The following is a 9,465-nucleotide window of genomic DNA, read 5'->3' as shown; positions in this document are numbered from 1 at the left end:
ACATCCTTAGCCTTCACTACCTCTGTGAGCTGACCCAAGAATTCCTGGTCAAGCTCTTCTCCCTGGTTGGGAGGTCTGTAGTAGACTCCCACCGTTAAGTCTCTTTCCCCTTGACTGCCTTGTGCCATAGTGCACACCCTTGCACGTGTGCTTTGTTGTGGTGGGAAAACTGCCTGTATCCAGCTCCTCCTGTTTTCCAGTGTACTGCTCCAGCTAGGCTCCATGTGCTGCAGGGGGCTGGCTGGAGTACAGGCTAGCCAGCAGCCAGCTGGGGAGCAGCATGTGGTGATGGGGGAGCAGGCAGCCTAAAGCTGCCAGCTCTCCCATGTTGAGGCACACTTTGCCCCAGCCAGCCACAGAGCCACTATTTTGGTGTGCTTTGTGCTGGTCTTTGCTACCAAGAAATCCTAGTAGAAAATTTTGCCTCCATGCTGCAAATTAGCAGTGCCACGTACAGGTTAATGTGTAACATATGCAGTTTGTTGTGCCACAAACCACACATACGTGTGTGGATGCAGCCTGGAGGTTCTTTCTAGCCCTATTTTTCTGACATTCTATGATTTGTCTAAATGACAGTTTTTAATGGATATATGGACCCCCAAAATATCAGTAGTTTGCTTCATTATTACATCGGTTTTTTTAAATAGGCTCTCTAGTGTTGCGGGTGTTTTGTTTAGTCTAACCTTATACTTCCCTGAGTCAAACTGCAAGAAGAAATGTTTTTATTATTAATTAAATTATTATTAATTAAATGAAATTTATCATTAATTACATTTATTATTAAGCAAGTGCTTTCAATACTTCTACTTAAAATGAGGGATTTGTGAAATGCAGAAGAAACACAAGAATATTTTATTTCTCATGATTTTATGGATGGATTGTGTGGACATATGGATTGTATTTCAATTTTCACCTGTTTTTGAAGGGTCTCAGAGTTTTTATGCAGCAAAACCTGTAGTTCAACTGTCTAAAAGCATATGTGTTCCAAAGTGTGGAAGTGGGAAGGCAGATTAGGAGTTGGGACACCTATATGTGGATAGTACGGACCATGCATAATTCAGAGCCTAGTACGTTCAGGAATTCTAGGATGCCTCACACTGGGGAAAGGGAACTGAGTTATTTCTCTAACTGGCGCAGGATTTTGAACCAAATGCAGTAATTCTCTAAGACATTGACTATGTAAAATTGGCAATTCTTACTCAACAGGTTCTCTCTTTCTCTCTCTCTGAATTGCAAATCATTTTCACTCACATACGAACAGTTTGTACAACTTCTTGGTCCTATTTATCTTGATTACTGTATCACAGGAGGGAAGATGAAGTGGAGTCCCTTGTGGCTCATAGGATTGTTAATTGTATTTTTAAGCAACATATGTCTCTTTTAGCCATTGCCTTTTTTGTATTTGGGGACTGATGTGTGAGATCCACTTGGATACAAAGGTTTTATGATAAATGTGGTAACACAATGAGCCTTTCCTTTTTTGAACCCCTGCTCAAGAGCCATCTCTCTTTTAAAACCCTAGGTAAACTATGGATGCACCTGGACAATGCCCAGAGAAATGGCCCGACAGCTATTCATTGGTCAGTCACCTTATCTTTATTATATACTTATTAATATTTGCAATCTTATGTTTTTGTTGCTATCATAGAATCATGGAAATGTAGGGCTGGAAAGGGTCTCCCTCAATATATTATCTAACCCATTGCTTTGAGCTGAGGTGGGATCAAGTGTGGCAAGCATACCATAGCAATCGGTGACAGATGGCAAACTTGTTCTTAAGAACCTCCAGTAAAGGGACCACACACCTTTCTCAGGCAGCGCCATCTACTGCTTCATCACTTTTAACAGTTTAATTCACCCCCTAATACCTTATCTATACCTTCTTTGCTGCAGTGTTTTTTGAGTAATCTCTAGTAAATGATTACCATACTCTTTATAACAACCTTTTGCATATTGAAGGCTGTTATTATGTCTTTTACTAGTCTTCTCTTTGTTAGATTAGGCCTCACTAATCATCATACAGTGAGGCCCAATCCCAAATGGAGGTTTTAATCTAATGAAGGAAAAAGAACAAATAATAATATAACCTGCCATTCTGTTTGGAGGTTTTAGGGTGGCCAGCCTCTAGACTGAGTTCTGTTGTTCTGCTTATCTGTTTGAGTAGCTGTGCGTGCTCCCTCCATGGGTAGGGGAATCCATTGTGTAGATCTGAAAAGAGAAATTTGTCCTGTGTTACTTCAGTAGACATTAGCAATGCCTCCCAAGAACACAATTTCTGGTTAAGTGATAATTAACCACTTCTTTCTATTACAGTGGAAAGCAATACAACATTCTGAATATTTATAACTACTTAAACTAAAAATAAAGCAAAACAAAATCAACCTCTTCCCTAAACCTCCAAAGTGATGATGGAAAAAACCCCATATTCTCCTGATCGGGATATATGCTCTTTCCAAATACTGTTTAGACAATCTTGCATTCACCTATTTGAAATTAATATCACTTCACACCTATTTCAGCATACTTCTCTTTCCACACACTATTAATTAATAATTGACACCTTACTTACCTTATTCCAAACTCCGCTGTTACTGTTGTATACTGAATATTCAACATTTACTGTGGAAAACTGTTTGTGCTTGGTGGCATCTCTGATACAAACCCATAAAAGATAAGGTAAGAAGTGAGAATGTCATATTACTGCTTCTAAGCAGTCAAACTGTCATAATGAGAGGACACTGTTAAATTAGACCAGTTATCTTAGTGGAAAACTGCTTTAGTAATATTTATTCCCCTTTATATTGAAATATACAGAGAGGCAAGATTAAGACCACATTATTTTCAAAATTAGCTAATCACTTACATAGCAATTTTGTCCACCTTACTTAGTTTGGATCATATTTACTCAGGAGGGTAGTGCTGCCCACGGACACTGTATGAGTACTAGCCCTAAGGGGGCAGAATCAGGACTGATAAAAGTTTGTCTCCCTTCCATTATAAAGTTACAGCTGCATTTCTAAATTTTATACACAACAACATACAAATTCAGACCTGTGGTGTGACAGTGCCATCAGCTGTTCTAAATCTATATAGCAAATAGCCACTTGAATACTTAACCTGCATCATGTCAGTGTATTGAGGGACTGTGGCTTTTCTGGTGCTTGTATACATTGCTTGTGAAAATCTGCTGTACAGTCAGGGTTGTGTAAATAGTAAAAGGTACATCATATCTACCAAGACCATGAATCAAAATCAGTGCTTTACAAATCAAACTGATGTTTCCAAATACTGCCACCAGAGGATGTACCAGGCACATTTTTGCTGGATCAACACATAAACAGATTAAAATAGCCAGACCTACCAGCAGAGGTAGCATAACTTCTCTGAAGACATGGAAAATTTCACTGTAAACAACAGTTCAGGAAAAAGAACATTTGTGAGGGACAAGGGGAAGATTAGGTACAACATTTTCTGATACCTTTATCCTAATAGTCTTTGAGTCATTAGCATGATATTGAATAGCAAATGTGTATCTGATTTACCTCTTGAATACACTGTTAATAATGAAAATATCAACGAGAGACCACTTCTAGTCTTTATTGCAGCTTCTTACAGAGACAGCAGCCATTTTGCTGGTTGATTTTTTTTTTCCATTGCAGTAATTCATGTGGGTAGATCTGGGACAATCAGCAATTTAGGAAGGGAACTAATGAGGGGTGTTCCAAGTAAGAGTAGTACAGTGTTTACCAGACTGAAAAAGTGACTTACTGCCATCTGAAAAATGGTCACGATAAAAAGGATAGTAAGAGTATCAGCTACAGATAACATGATAATATTTAAAATTAGTATTTTAGAACAAGGTCTATTATCTCCTCAAAGAAATGTCAAAGAGTACTTAATGGTTATGGCCTATGTTAACAAAAAAGTATATACTTTTTAGCTGGGAAAAAATGTATCTCCTCCTACTCATTTTTCCCCTTATTAAATAAACTGTATACATTTAGAATACTACAGTGCAGTAGAAAATATATAGCAGGGCAGGTACAATCCATATACATTTCAGATATGCTTACTATGCATTAATCTTATTTTAACACCTCATTAACAGTCTGATCTTCCTTCCCACAAGACAATGGCAAAATTCTAATGGACTTAAAGCCTAGTGCAGGTTCACCCTTATTTAGCTATTTTTTTCCCCAAGAACATTAGATGTGCCAGCCACATGTTTTAGCTAAATGGATTTTTCATAGGACTTCACATTTATTCTAGACTACGCAGCGTAGGTGACTGGTAGGAGGAGCACGGGGGGAGGGGAGGGGGCACGTACACCCCCTGACAAGGCTGTCCCCGCCACCGATGCTACCAGCAGCATCTGCGGGTGCTTGATGTGCTTTCCCCAACAGGCCTTCCCTGTCACCTCCAGTGGCATCTGCAGGAGCTCGCCAGCTCCGTCCCTGCCGTCAGTGCTGCCGGTGGCTTCTGCAGGTGCCCCCCCCAGACTCAGGAGGCACCAGTCGCCCATGCTGGGCAACATACCTGGTTTTATTTGATTCCTCCCTAGGCTGGATCATGTTTAACCACAAACTTCACCTTTTTATCATGCACACATTTGTCCTTAAAACAGCTTTTGTTAAAATATCTTTGCTAATATTTTGAAACACAACCTGTTTTCCTACTCCAGATATATCCTTTCTGTAGTATATTAAACACACATTATATCAAACAGAATGCTTAAGCATTCAGTGACATGTCTTAAACAAGGTCTACAGAAAAAGTTATTGTAGATTTATTGCAAGGTGCAATTATCATTTATTTTAATGTGTTTGCCAGTATAAAAATTGTTCCAATTATAGTATTACCAACAGCTGCAATTGCCATAGTAAAAATAGTGGATTAACAGATCCATCATCCACAGAGATAATTTTAGAAATAAACCCATATTGTAAATACAGTTTTTTTAAACTAACAGTAAAAGTATATTGCACTAGGATTCATTTGCAAACCCATCATAGACTTTATTTTTGGTAATCTCATGAGTCAATCATCCATTTTTGAACTCAGGATGCAGGTGGTAGGAAGCTTGATGCTATAACAAAAGAACCGACTTGTTTAATGAACAGCTAATTGTGAACATATATTGCTTTTACTTCACCTACCTGATATATAATATGATAGAACCATTTTATCATGTACCAATATGCCATTCCAATGCCAGCCATAAGCTGTATACATTACCTGGTGTTCTGGGAAGATTCCCAATATGCAAGGAATACTACTGGCTCACTCTGAAAGTGGAAGGTAACATCACACAGTGTCTTCTCTTGTAGCTGGACCAGATGGAGAGAAAACTAGCAGCTTTAGACTCTATTCCTGTTTAGTCCTGTAAAAATCAATAAACCTGGTTCATAGAATTTCTGTAGTGCATCATGGGACATCTTGGTAGTTTATGTCTTGTTTTCCTTTCAGTTGCATTTATTTTTAAAAGATTTTTTTATTACTCCTGCCAGCCTCTGCAGTGATGACCATGATAGGAGTTTTTTGGGTGCAGGGATACCAGCTATTTTTCATCAAGTATACTTCTCTTAATGCTAATAACAGCAATACATTTGTTTTTGGAGTGAACAATGGCTCAAGAAATCCCACTAGAGCCATATTCCTAAGTTGGGCTCTAAGAAATTAAAATATAACAAGCCAGTTCACTTCTGTGGTTATTTTCACAGCTTGCAAGCTCAGGAACCTTGGGAACATGGAAATACAAATATCTTTTATCTGAAGGGAAAGAGAAAGAAAACAAGAAAATAATCTCCTAACCATGTATCTATTTCCATACAATCAAATGAGGAAAACTAAATCAATATATCAGGCATTTGGGGAGGAGCACAGTTCGAAGTCTTAGTTGTCTTGTTTGCTGAGGTCTGACATTTAGTTACAAAAACAATTTCCTAAAACCCAGTTCATAGATTTAGGGATCTCTGTAAAAGGCTTTACATGGGGGGTGCTTTCAGCCTGTACACCCCATCCGAGAGATGTTCACATTGCTAGGTCCTACTCCAGTTGGCTGCTTTCTGTCCAGCTCTCTGTCATTAGCTGTGCTACTTCTGATTTAGTGGCACCTCCCTGCAAAACCTACTTAGTTCCACTCTATCTACTGGGCCGCTCTCATTCGTTCAAGTCCTTGCTACCAAGTTAGCTCCGCGTAGCTGTCACTGATGTTGGCTGGTGTGATCCAGTTCAACAGAATCAGTCCACTCAGCACTTAGGGTCTGTGTGGGCTGGTGAACCCAGTGAAGACAGAACCCTTAGAGTCTCCGCAGTACAATAGAGTTGGTCTGCAGGGCAAAAGTATCTTCCCCTGCTAGGCATCATTTTGATTCCTAAATTAGAGTTGAATTATGCTAGAATATATCGTGCAAAAATCGTTTGTTCTTTCGTGAACACAACAGTAACAACCTATCATCATTTACACTATCAGAACATAAAACCCAGATAAGCAAAACCAACCAAAATGAAAACCCTGCAATATATAGAGTGGTGGAGAAACATATTTTGTGTGCTGACCAGACCTAGCTTTCTTTCACTACAAAAGGAACAGAAAATTTTCTCCCTCGCAGCCTGTTAACTCTGGAGCTTGCATGTGTATTCCAGATCTGTATTTCTCCCATAATGGTGATGCCAGAAACCCCCAAAAGGTTTTGGTTTGGTTATATGTGGGAGCTTTCAGTTATTATTCTTGTGATAGTCTGCCTCTGCAATGGACATATCTGGAGCCAATTTCTACTGTGTAACTTAATCCACAACCTTTCTGAAATCACTAGCACTTCTGAACCTTCTCAGATGGGTGGCTGACAGGGAGCTGCCTAGCTACATGAGTTTTAACATATCTTTCAGCTAAGTCAGAGACCCAAATGCAAAATCTACTGTAGCATGCAGGGATATCATGTGGATTTGTGATACTTGCTTGAGGACTTTGGAGCTGTAAACCAATGAATGGATTACAATGAGATAAATACTGTATTTTCCTCTGACAAATGCAATTTTGTTTCAATGCTTTTCATGGGGTTGCTTGATTGAAAGCAGCACCCATTTTGCTCAACCCAGCAATTTGAAAGTTTAAAAGATAAGAAGCATTTCTCTGTGTGAATAAATTGTGAAATGTATTTGAAATAAAATGCTCAATCATGATAATGCTAAGCCTGCTTCCTTATGTTTGTGGATTTAAAATCTCAAACCTAATAATATTCTTTCTTTGAATCTGGGCCAATCCTGCTTCACTTGAAGTCAATGGGAATTTTTCCAGTGATTTAAATGAGAGAAGGGTTGGGGCCTCTATATCAGTTTTAGGCTTTAAGGACTCCACAGGAGCCCAACACTTCCACTTTCTGGAAATTAAATATTTCCAACTCCACTGAGCTGACTGAAAACAACTTGCTGCTGCATTGCCAGAAAAGCATTAAAAAAAAAGAATACAAACAAGTATGTCAGGGAAATACTTGGTGCCAGAATCTGAATTTTTAAAACCGTAACATGCTGATAAAACACTGCTTTACTAAAACACTATTTAAAATGGTAGCTTCTTCAAAACAAACAAACAAACAGTTAGCTTCTCTCCAAGATATAGGCCCCAATCCTGCCAGTTACCCTATGTAGAAAAAAACCCTGAAGCTCAGGCTTTGCACAGTTATCTTTAACTGAGCTACATGTAGCATGGGGAGGGGCGGGGAGCCAGTTACCTCCACAGAGTAACTTGCAGAGAGGTAGCTCTGACCAAATATTTCTGGATGAAAAATGTATTTTCCATTTTGTGGCATTTGATGCATAGAGTAGGTGTGATGTTCTTTATTACATCATTCCTTTGATGATGTAGACATGGTCTAAAGATTATGATTCTGTGAAAAGGAATCAGAACCCATGGTAGAGGTGATTTATTTTTTTATTAGACCAACTAGATTTTTGCAAAAACCCCCCAACAAACTTTAATTGCAAGCTTTTGGGCATGATTCTGCAAAATGTTTATGTATATAACAATGTTTATGTATTGTTTGAAGTGTTCTCATTTTCTTGACTGAATGATTTTGGGCAAGCTTTCCTATCTATCATAATAAGCATAGACATCAACAAATTAGGCAGTTTCAATACCTGGGAACATTAATGACTAATGACAGTTCTCTGACGGAGGAAATTAAGGCATAAGCACAGTGTGAACGCTTGTTACTTTTCTCTTCAGCAAGTTGTTAATTCAAATTGCTACTGAGGAAATCTATGATTAGGATATACAAAATTATTATAAGATCTATTATTTAAAATGGATGAGATGCCTAACTGCTTACTAAGGGAAAAAGACAGACATCTAAAAATCCTTTAAATAAAGTATTGAGACGAATTTGGGGGGGAATAAGGGAGAATATTGTATGTAAAAAATCTAGTGAGAAATTGTGGGAGAGTCATGAAGAAGAAAATTGAGTAAATGTAGTGCAATCCTAAGGACTTTGATGGGCAAAGAATATGAGCAGAATGATGGAAGACAGACTATCTAAGCCTTTTTTGCAAAGCCATACCTATGAATTTGATCTTATGGCCAGCCAAGAAGATGAAAAATAATACTCAGCTTAACAGGTACCAGAATGGAAAAGATACATCCCTGACAGAGAGGGAGGTGAGGGCAATTTGTGAGAGATACCAAGGACCTATCAGGTCTTCAGAGCTATGCAGTGAACATTCAGACTAAAGGGAATCAAATGAAAGCTTTGTTTTTGCCTCCTCCCTTTTATGCCTTTTTCTACTTAAGAATGGAGAGACACAGGGAAGGAAAGGAAAGAAAAGGGACAGAGAAAGAAGAGAAATCTGATAGGGAAAAATTGGGCTTTTTTCCTTTAGAATCTAAGCTGTGTGAATATAAACTGTTCAAATTAAAATAGTTATTTAAACCAATTTTAAAGAATTAATAGAAAGGACCTTCAACATTTTTGAAAAACTTTTAAAACCCTTATCGTTTTGTTAAAGGTTTTTTCTTTGTGTGCTAATGTAACCTAACTGAGAAGGAAGGGCATGCAAAAAGTTGTGTTAGGGTGCACTGCGGCCAAGCAGCCCATGCCTGGGCCACGTGCCAAAATGGAGGTAAGGCATGCTCCCATAAACTCACATTCTCAGGTTTGTTATTGGCACTCACACAGTGCTGCGATAAAGTGTCTGCTCCATCCATGTTGAGGTATAGCAAACATAGGGAACTTATGATATCCTTTATAACAGCACTTCTTTGATGGTGTAGACATGACCTAAAGGTCACTTTCTGATTACTTTGGTATGCCATTGGACATGGACTGAGAAACATTTATTTTTTCAGATTGTTGAGGTATTGCCTGTTTGGGTTAAGAGTGTACCAAAAATATATGGGATCCTAGCAATGATGAATAGGATGAGAATTAGAGGGACTCATCTACCTCTCTAACAGGACATTATACATGCGTC

General features: G+C 38.5%; 1 long non-coding RNA gene across 1 annotated transcript in view; it reads left to right on the top strand.

The window, feature by feature from the left end:
- Nucleotides 1-8,598, top strand: part of LOC109324941 — an 11,730-nt gene extending 3,132 nt beyond the window's left edge. Inside the window, exons 2-3 of the long non-coding RNA XR_002105049.1 lie at nt 3,141-3,145; nt 8,588-8,598. This is a non-coding gene — a long non-coding RNA (uncharacterized LOC109324941). The remainder of the gene's footprint in view (nt 1-3,140; nt 3,146-8,587) is intronic.
- Nucleotides 8,599-9,465: the final 867 nt, after the last annotated feature.

Source organism: Crocodylus porosus, unplaced genomic scaffold (genome assembly GCF_001723895.1).
Source record: "Crocodylus porosus isolate Cpor-Errol unplaced genomic scaffold, CroPor_comp1, whole genome shotgun sequence".
NCBI lineage: Eukaryota > Metazoa > Chordata > Crocodylia > Crocodylidae > Crocodylus > Crocodylus porosus.
This window is presented reverse-complemented; position numbering and strand designations above follow the sequence as displayed.